The 9,914-nt window shown below is 43.1% G+C and overlaps 1 non-coding gene across 1 annotated transcript; it reads right to left on the bottom strand.

Moving 5' to 3' along the window:
* Window positions 1–6,725: 6,725 nt before the first annotated feature.
* LOC119944234 lies at window positions 6,726–6,863 on the bottom strand. The gene has a single exon (XR_005455731.1). It is a non-coding gene; the product is annotated as a small nucleolar RNA SNORA7 (small nucleolar RNA).
* Between the last annotated feature and the right edge of the window lie 3,051 nt (window positions 6,864–9,914).

The following is a 9,914-nucleotide window of genomic DNA, read 5'->3' as shown; positions in this document are numbered from 1 at the left end:
GTATGTTTGGTTCTGTTCTCTGTCTCCCCCTTTTAGACTGTGAGCCCACTGTTGGGTAGGGACTGTCTCTATGTGTTGCCAATTTGTACTTCCCAAGCGCTTAGTACAGTGCTCTGCACATAGTAAGCGCTCAATAAATACGATTGATTGATTGATTGGTTGATGAGAACTACTATGCAGGTTAGATGAGGTTAGGGTGGTATTCTTTTTCCGAGATTGCTACTAAAGTGTTCTGAAAGAGCAGAGCGATGGTTGCTCTCCTCCTTGCTATCCCACCTCATCTTCTACTACCCTAACCTTTCCTCCAATAGACTGTTACTGACTCTCAGTCAATCAATTGCATTTATTGAGCACTTACTGAATGCTGAGCACTGCACAAAGCACTTGGGAGAGTACAAAATGACAGAGTTGGTAGACACATTCCCTGCCGACAAAGAGCCTCCCATTCATGAATGCATCCAAATCCTTCTCAAACCAAAAAATGAAAGAAACAAATGCAGTTAGATGTTTGGCTCAATTGTCCCTCTATATTCATTCATTCATTCATTCATTCAGTCATATTTATTGAGTGCTTACTGTGTGCAGAGCACTGTACTAGGCACTTGGGAAGTACAAGTTGGCAACATATAGAGACGGTCCCTACCCAACAGCGGGCTCACAGTCTAGAAGGGGGAGACAGACAACAAAACAAAACATATTAGCAAAATAAAATAAATAGAATAAATATGTACAAATAAAATAGAGTAATAAATACGTACAAACGTATATACATATATACAGGTCCTGTGGGGAGGGGAAGTAGGTAAGGCAAGAGGAATGGGGAGGAAGGGGGAGATGAAGGAGGGGGCTCAGCCTAGGAAGGCCTCCTGGAGGAGGTGAGCTCTCAGTAGGGCTTTGAAGGGAGGAAGAGAGCTAGCTTGGCGGATGGGCAGAGGGAGGGCATTTTAGGCCGGGGGCTGATGTGGGCCGGGAGTCGATGGTGGGACTGGTGAGAACGAGGCACAGTGAGGAGATTAGCAGCAGAGGAGCGGAGGGTGCGGGCTGGGCTTTAGAAGGAGAGAAGAGAGGTGAGGTAGGAGGGGGCAAGGTGATGGACAGCCTTGAAGCCGAGGGTGAGGAGTTTTTACCTGAAGCGTAGGTTGATTGGTAGCCACTGGAGATTTTTGATATCCCAAACATCATTAGAGCAACACTAAGTCATGCTAAGAACAACCCGCAGACATTCCCCATCTTGAATTGTTCCTCTGTCCAGACAATCACCCGGCTACCACTTGAAACATTTACTGGCCAGGAGTACGTTTGGTGGGTCTGCATTATCCAGGGAAACCAGGGAACATCCACTGGAGCAGATGAAAGGATTATGTTCTCTACCTCCTCCCCTTCCCCCGCCACATTTTCCCCATCTACTCTGGCCATTCCAAAGGAGACCCATTTTTGAGTATAGGTTTGCAGCTCCTTAGTATAGGAGAAAGTAATGTAAAATAATACATGCAAGAATGAGCCTAGCCATGTCAGCCCCTATGTCAGTCCCAAGTCAACACAAGTCCTACTTGCACAGAGTTGCTACACCATTGTGAGCTCAAGGGTAGTTACCCTTTTCCCTTTCTCCTGATGAATAGTGTAGCTTTCCCTTCCCCTTATCCAGATCACCACCATGAGGCCCCAACCCTATCCTCTTCAGGAGGAACCACTAACAGTCTGATATCTCAACTGACATAACATCGAGAAGGCTGAGTCCATCACAAAGAAAGAATGGCGCTTGAGGCATCTGATGATCTCCATCCAAGGATTGTTTTCCCTGAAATGTTCTTAATTGCAGAGTTCAGTGCTGCTTAATACATCCTTTCCATCCAAACCACTAACACACTGATCCAAGCACTTATCCTATCCCACCTTGACAACCGCCTTCTTGTTGACCTCCTTGCCTTCCGTCTCTTCCCACTCCAGTCCCTACTTCACTCTTCTGCACGGATCATATTTTTTAAAAGGTTTAGTCCATGTCTCTCCTCAAGAACCTCCAATGGCTTCCCATCCACCTCCACATCAAACAGAAACTCCTTCCCATTGGCTTTAAAGCACTCAATCAGCTCCCCCAAGACTACCTCAGCTCACACATCTACTATGGCCCATCCCAGACACTTCACTCCTCTTGTGCCAGCTTATTCACTATGCTCCAATCTTATCTATCTTGCTGCTGACCCCTTTCCCACAGACTCCCCCTAGCCTGGACCGCCCTCCCTCTCCATATACACCACTCTCCCCTCTTTCAAAACTTTATTAAGGTAACACCTAAGGTAATCATGCCTTCCCTGATTAAGCCTTCTTTTCCCTCTCTTGCTCTCTCTCACTCTCCCCCACTCCACACTTCTGTGTCATTTATGCACTAGGATCTGTGACCAATGGGCATTTGATATTTGCCCCACCCTCAACTGCATAGCACTTCTGAACATATCTTTTAATTATATGTTATTTATTCATACTAATATTGTTTTCCCCTCTAGAATCTAAACTCATTTTGGACAGGGAAAGTATCTGCTAACGTTGTTGTAATATGCTCTTGCAGGTGCTTAGTACAGTGTCCTGTACATAGTAAGTCTTCCATAAATGCCACTGATGGATTGACTGACTGAGAGTAATGGCATTTTTGAGCACCTCCGGAATGCAGTGCACTGTACTAAGCATTTAGGAAGTATACAGTGCTCTGCACACAGTAAGCGCTCAATAACAGAATAACAGAAGTTCGAGACACATTCCCTACCCATAGGGAGCTTGCGTTGATTAAATCTTTCCCTGTTCTCTATGCCTCTCCTTCTGCACTTAAACCGTGAGCCCTCTGAGGGACAAGGACTCTGTTCTAACTGTTAATATGTTTCCTTAGTGCTTTGCACAACTAATAAATATCATAGTCATCATAATTTACTATAGTTCTTTCTGAACTCTGAAGTGATAAGAATTGGAAGTACAGAGAAGAACTGGACAATAGAGTTCCTAGAATGTGAGATGTTCCGTGATATTCCCCGCAAACAAGTAGCAGAGTTTTACGTACCTGGTAGGGGTTCAATAAATGTTTGCAGGAGGTGGAGATAAAAATGGCTACTCTGTATTTTCCTACACTTTCCTATGTATACTTCAGGCAGTTCTAATACAGCTGCTTTGGGGAATACAGTACTCTATGGGCTTTCTGTCTTTCTCTCTGGGCAGCTCCTCTCAATAAAAATGGGAAAGATAAACTAATCATAGTTGATTCTGTACCATTTATGTTTCTTCTGCATCCTGTAGTCACTTTTTCTGGGTTAGTATCTAATTAGATGGTTTAAATCAGATTTGACTGTTTTAGGTTCTTGCGGAGGTAATTTGCCCCAGTTTTTCTGAAAGTTGGATTGATAAGACCAGGTAAAAAAAATTAAAAATGTTGTTTGCCTCAAAAACATCAATGAATATGCACCCCTATCCAAAGGATCAGATCATCCAAAAGAAGCCAAATTCAATCAGCAGAGGCAGGGAAGGCTGTATCATAGACAGTCAAAGAGTCTGTGGAGTAAATTATGATCTTGGCTTTTATGGAATGGATTAATCATTCCTCCTTTTACAACACAAGAAAAAGAAAAATTGGGGTCTGCATGGGAGAAATGATCACTATCAGTCCTTTTTTCTTCTTCCAAGAAATGTCCTGGGTTGATAGGTCTTTCAGACCACATCTAACTGAAAAGGGAAGAAGGGCAAAATGTCTCAATCCGTTAAACAGAAACGGGAGCTAGGAATTTTGAGAATTATTTTTTTGGTGCAAGAATACCTCTTTAAAAATGCCTACCTTCACTTGGCTTCACCTTGCTCAGTTGTTTGATCTGCACTTGACTTTTGCAGCAAGCCAGGCTGAGCAGTAAGCTGTTGCAGTATCCCACAGTCTCATTGTTTCAGATTTTTAAAAATGCTTCTTCTTTATGTTTTATCCAGCTTCAGCTCACCATTCAGCAGCTACTTGGATTAGAATGATGGCATCCATTCTCCTCCAGATGCTAGTCAGTAAAACTGTATTATAGTAAGTCAGTGGACTGAGAGAAGTCCAGGAACTTAGCGTTCATACCATGTTCTTCTATTTGATGATAAATTTGGCATTTGGTGCTAAAGAACTGCTCAAGAAATTTAATTTACTATTTGTAGCTGGTCTGGGACTTTTTAGTGAATAAAAATGTGAACACTATAGCTACTTCGTAGACTCAATATGGTGTGAAGTTTGATCTGTGGATACAATATATAGGTCTTGTTATTGCTTCCTACACTTCTATATTTGAGGGTTAGCAAAGATCATTCCATTTGTGATATATTACAATAAAAACCACATTCCAATTCAGTGAGAACCTGGTCAAAGATATACTTTATATCTGGGCCAGAAGGATTAGGTTCACTTTAGTAATGAAGATCTGTGTGGAGCCTTGAATTTTTTTGCAATTGGCTCCTTTCCCTTTTGAAACCAGTGATGTTGGTGGCATTTCTTTGAATCCTGTGGCATTTCCTCAGATGTTGAAGAAAAGCCAGTGCAGATATTTGAGCAGTAGATCCCCTTTCCTGCTTTTGGTTTTGGCAGGTATGCACTAGGAAATGCATCCAACATTTAAAATTAGGAAGTAATTATAGCAGGCTGAGCAAACCTGCTTTCCATTTGCAGTGGAATGAAAGGTACTAGCCGAGATAGTTGAAACACATCACAATTTGATCGGTACCGTTGTGCGTGACAGCATTAACAAATAGAATCATAGAGTTGGAAGGGATTCTGAGAGACCAACTGATCCAGCCCTCTGCCTCCAGGTAGGTGAATGATACACAACCTAGACCAATGATGGTCAACCATCTCCTTAAAAAATGCAAGGGATTAAGACTCTAAGACTTCCTTCGTTAGTATATTCCAGTATATTAACCTCCAACAGAACCATTGTACTGTAAGAGGTTGACTGGGTCCTGAATAGGATGGGCTACCCCAGAACGTTAACATCCAGCACATGTAAACTTGCTGTGAGATGGGAATGGGTCGATTGTAGTGTTTTATTGTACTCTCCCAAGTGCTAAGTATGGTGTGCAGAGTATGCTCAATAAATGTGATTAATTGATTGATTGTGGAGAGTTCCACAATGCAGGCTACTCCTAGGAGTAGACTTTTCATTCAGTAATGGAGAGGTATCCAACTAGTTCTTCTCTATATCATTTTTCAACACTGACAGAGCGTCTGGGCAGGCCTAGATCCTTGACTGCAATCACAAGCTTGCTTGGATTTCTCGATAGAGCTAGGACTTATCCTTATTGATAGCTGCTTCCCCGGTGGGCTGGGAGCTTGCAGTTGAATTCCTTTCTAGATATGGAAGCTACCAGAAGGCTCCTTGGGACCACTGTGGTCAGGGGGACCAGATTGTGAATTAGAAAACTCAAATCTTGCTGCTCTGTTCACAGTTTACCACCTGAAAAGCATAGTTATCTTCCCATAAAAGCTGTTCAAATTGCCCCCATGCATATTTGACCAGGAACAAGTCAAGTTTCTTTCTACACTGAGGCTCACCTTTCATTCAGTCACTGTACTACATACTGGGGAAAGGTACAAGGAGAATAATCTAGACACTGTCCCAGGCTGCATTAGGAGTTGGGGGGGAAGGGGGGACGGGCATCACAATTAAAGAATAGGGGAGGGGAGGTTGCTGATGGACACACAGGAAACAGCAACACAACATTAGTAAGCACAGATAAATAGAAAAGCAATAAGGGTAGCAGTACAATTATGGCAAGAGGATTGTTATATTGTACTCTCCCAAGCACCTAGTACAGCACTCTGCATACAGCAAGCACTCAATAAATACAATTGAATGAATGAGTGTATGCTTTCCTGGCTCATCACCACTATGGGAGGCTCATCAGGATCCAACTGTCACAACAGTCTTGTTCTTCTCTAGCAGGACGGACGGGATCCTCCAGTCTCCTATGTGGAGGGTGGGTGGTGTCTCTCCCAGCCAGTGGCCTCATCCCTCAGATGGAGCAGAAGCCATTCTGGCTCAATACTGGATCCCAAGGGGTGAAATTCTTCATCCAGATTTCTATTTATGCTGCTTGAATTTACTAATTGCTTCCTTCAGGTGCTTATTTTCCACAGCAGATTTCCGTGCAGAAACACTTTTGAAATTGCAGAGCCTAGATTTAAAAACCTTCCAGGACCTCCAGAAACTTTGGAATCTTTTAGTGTCTCCAAGTGTCAATCGATCATTGGCAACTGAATGGAATAACGGAAAGAAAACAGAAACAAGTCCATGGAAGTTGTAAAATGAGGACACTGGGATTATAGGTAGAGTACAGGGTGACTGTGAATTGTGCAAACTGGAATCTTGCTATTGTGTTTTGTGCTGTACCTTTGTCTACAATTTGAGCTTATTTCCTTTGACAAGAGCTTCCTCCTTTCCCTCCAACCAGGGCTGGCTCAGGTGGTGAGTGAGTGAGATGGTCAGGGTGGGAATGGGGGTGGGGGAGTTTGTTTTGGCTGATGATGTTGAGTCATCTCTGATCCACAGCAATGCCACAGACACATCTCTCCCAGAACGCCCCACCTCCATCTGCAATCATTCTGGTAGTGTATCCATAGAGTTTTCTTTATGGAAGTGGTTTACCATTGCCTGCTTTTGCCCAGTAAACTTGAATCTCTGTTCTCGTCTCTCTCCCATGCCACTGCTGCCCAGCACAGGTGAGTGTTGACTTGTAGCAGATTGCCTTCCACTCACTAGCTACTGCCCAAGCTAGGAATGGAAGGGATATGCCTCTGCTTGATTCTCCCTCCCATAGGTGAGACTGGTAGAGTCCTGGAAACTCTCCAGATTTAACCCTGAGAGGGGATGGTGGGGGTCAATAATGGTTAAACGTGTTAAAGTCCCTTTCTTTTAGGAGTGACACCTGTGGAAGGGAAATCTGAGAGGGGAATGCAAAGGCTTTGGGTCAAAGGAGGAAAGCCAGGGGTCCCTCTGAAGAAACTTCTAGGTCTGAGATTTGAAGAGACCATATGATATCATTACATTGAGCTTTGTGTGCATGCAGGGTAAAATGATGATGTTGTAAGGAATGAGAAGGGAGGGGGAAGAACATTTTTCCCTGCCTCGGGGTCGCCAAATGTCTGAAGTTGACATGGCCTTCATCTGTTCCTTCTGCTCCTTAATAGGCCAGTAAACTTTTTGGGTAGTGCCAAGTGTTTGAATGTTCAGAAAACAACTGGCTCTCTTTTATTTATTTCAGAGTATGAGCACACCGTTGGGAATTCTATATCAATCCAAGGAGCTGCTAATGAACAATCAGAATGAAACCTGTGTTTAGTCATCTGCTATTTAGAAGATGGTTGTCATGAATCATTCTTGAACACCTAAACAGCCTTGGGTCTATTTCGCCTGACAAGCATTTACACAGTAAATAACCAACTGTTTATGGGCCTTGGCATAAGCCCTTGGAAAATCCTTCCTCAAAGTCATACTTCTTTCACTTTTTGAAGTAATTATGTTTCCTGCACATGCTGGCCAAAGCAAAGAATACTTTGCCTTGTATTAATTTTTCCTGCTGAAGAACTGGCTCCACACTTGTGACATCTTTTTTTTTCTCCCCCCCACCGGCCCCAGGGTTTCTCTTCAATGCATCCAGAATTTTTATTAGCACTGTTAATTGGTCACTTTCTAAATCCCTGATTTTATTTATTTTTCCATCGTGAGGAATCAGAGGAGATGCTCTGTTTTCCATAAATCAGGTGATCAAAAGAACTGTCTCTCCCACAGTGCAATTTGCAGCAGCAGGAACTGACTGAGGAGGTTTAGGACTCAGAGTTTGAATGATCTATTTGAAAAAATGCCCAAGTTAAATCAAAGTGTGACTCAGTGAAAGTTAGATTTTCTAAATAAACAGAAGAAAGTTTAAAGTTAATTGTTAAGAATATATAGTGATGGTATTTATTAAGAGTCTAAGTTGCTAAGCAAGATCAATCAAATTGGGCACAGTCCCTGCCTTACAGAGGGCTCACTGTCTAATAGAGAGGACAGATATTTTACCCCTATATTGCAGATGAAGGAACAGAAGCACATAGAACCTAAATCACTTCCCCAAGGTCACCCAGCAGGTAAGTGTCAAGGCCTGGTCTAGAAATCAAATCTCCTTACTCCCAGTCCCATGTTCTTTCCACAGGGCCACACAGCTTCCCGCTCTGGAGCACTTTAAATCATAATCAGTACCAGCAAAACAGGCACATCCCAAGATCCGTGTTTAATATGTTCCTCAAATATTTGGATGTATTGCGAACCATTACAATGTGATACATTTTCCCATAGATTTAAATTTAGTTTATTTCGGGTTTCCTGTCATGATGATTGAGTCGTATAATTACATAATTCTCTGTAGATCCTTCCCCACCACTCCCTCCCCCTAGTCTCTCATCCATTATTTCTTGGGACTTTTCTGACCCTGCCCACCTCAATTTTATTCCCCCTGCTCCTGACTCCCCTGTCTTCTCTTATCCCTGCCATCAGGGCCTGCATCCTGATGGTCCCCACCCAGACTTGAGCCTAGCTGCTTCACAGCTCTCTGTCTGAATCCTTCCTCTATTTCCCAGGTCACTGGTTCCATGAGCCCTTTAGTTTCCCTCTCGGTTTCCCTGTTCAGTCTCCACTTGGTCTCCAGGATCCCCAAGAGTTTCAATACACTATGGCAGAGTCTGAATTCCCACTCTTCCCTTTTTTCTTTTCCCACTCCTTCTGAGCACGCAGGGGTTAACCACCGCTGCTAGATTGTCTGGCAGGGCCTGGGAACAAGGTGAGTTTATCAGACACAGTCCCTCTCTCATATGGGGCTCACAACCTAAGAGGTAGGGAAAGCAAAAAAACTAATCCTCATTTTACAGATGAGGAAACTGAGACCAAGTGAGGGTAAGTGGCTTGCCTAAAGTTATACACAGGGCCAGTGGCAGATCTTGGAGTGGAACCCAGGTCAGTCCCATCTATTCCCAGTAGACCATGCTGCCCCCAACCCCTCCACCCCGATACACACCAAATGAGTGTGCATTTATAGAGATGGCAAAGAGACCGAGATTCCCTTAGGTAAGCAAAAGGAGCTTTGGGATTGATTAGCCCAGGGGGAGATTGTGGGAGCTGTGAGGAGGTATTCTGGCAAGGAGTCAACTGTGAGAAACATTAAGTCAGAAGGACCTTAGGTCTAATCCCCACTCTGCCACTTGTCTGCACTGTGACCTTGAGCAAGTCACTTCACTTCTCTATGCCATCTGTAGAATGGGGATTAAAACTGTGAGCAGCTGTGTCCAACCTAATTAGCTTGTATTTACTCCAGCACTTAGAACAGTGCTTGGCACATAATAAGTGCTTAACAAATACCATCATCATCATCATCAACTTCACCAACTACGTGGAACTAGAAACTAGGTTCTCCAACCACGCAGGTGGCCGAAGTTCTAGTACTGTCAGTGATAAACATTATAGTTCTATTAACAAAAAGCATTATAGTACTAGCAATAATAAACATTATTAATATGCACTATTATCATTATTAACAATATTATCAATAGTCTCCTTCATGTATGTAAACTAAGTTACCGAAACTTTTTACAAAGTGTTTGAAGACTGTTGGCTTGGGGATATTTTAAAAATAAAAGACTCCCATCTGCCTGGATAATAATAATAATGATGGCATTTATTAAGCGCTTACTATGTGCAAAGCACTGTTCTAAGTGCTGGATGACTGAGGCATGATTAGTCTGTGCATAGGAGGAAGGGGTAGCCACAAATAATACCTCGTGAATCCTTCGGTGTCCAGAACGGAGCTTTTGTGCTGAAGATGGAACAGGTCCCATGGATGAAATCATCGGCTGTATTCAAAGATGAAGTCAATGATAGTGAAATTGA

Source organism: Tachyglossus aculeatus, chromosome 22 (assembly GCF_015852505.1).
Source record: "Tachyglossus aculeatus isolate mTacAcu1 chromosome 22, mTacAcu1.pri, whole genome shotgun sequence".
NCBI lineage: Eukaryota > Metazoa > Chordata > Mammalia > Monotremata > Tachyglossidae > Tachyglossus > Tachyglossus aculeatus.
This window is presented reverse-complemented; position numbering and strand designations above follow the sequence as displayed.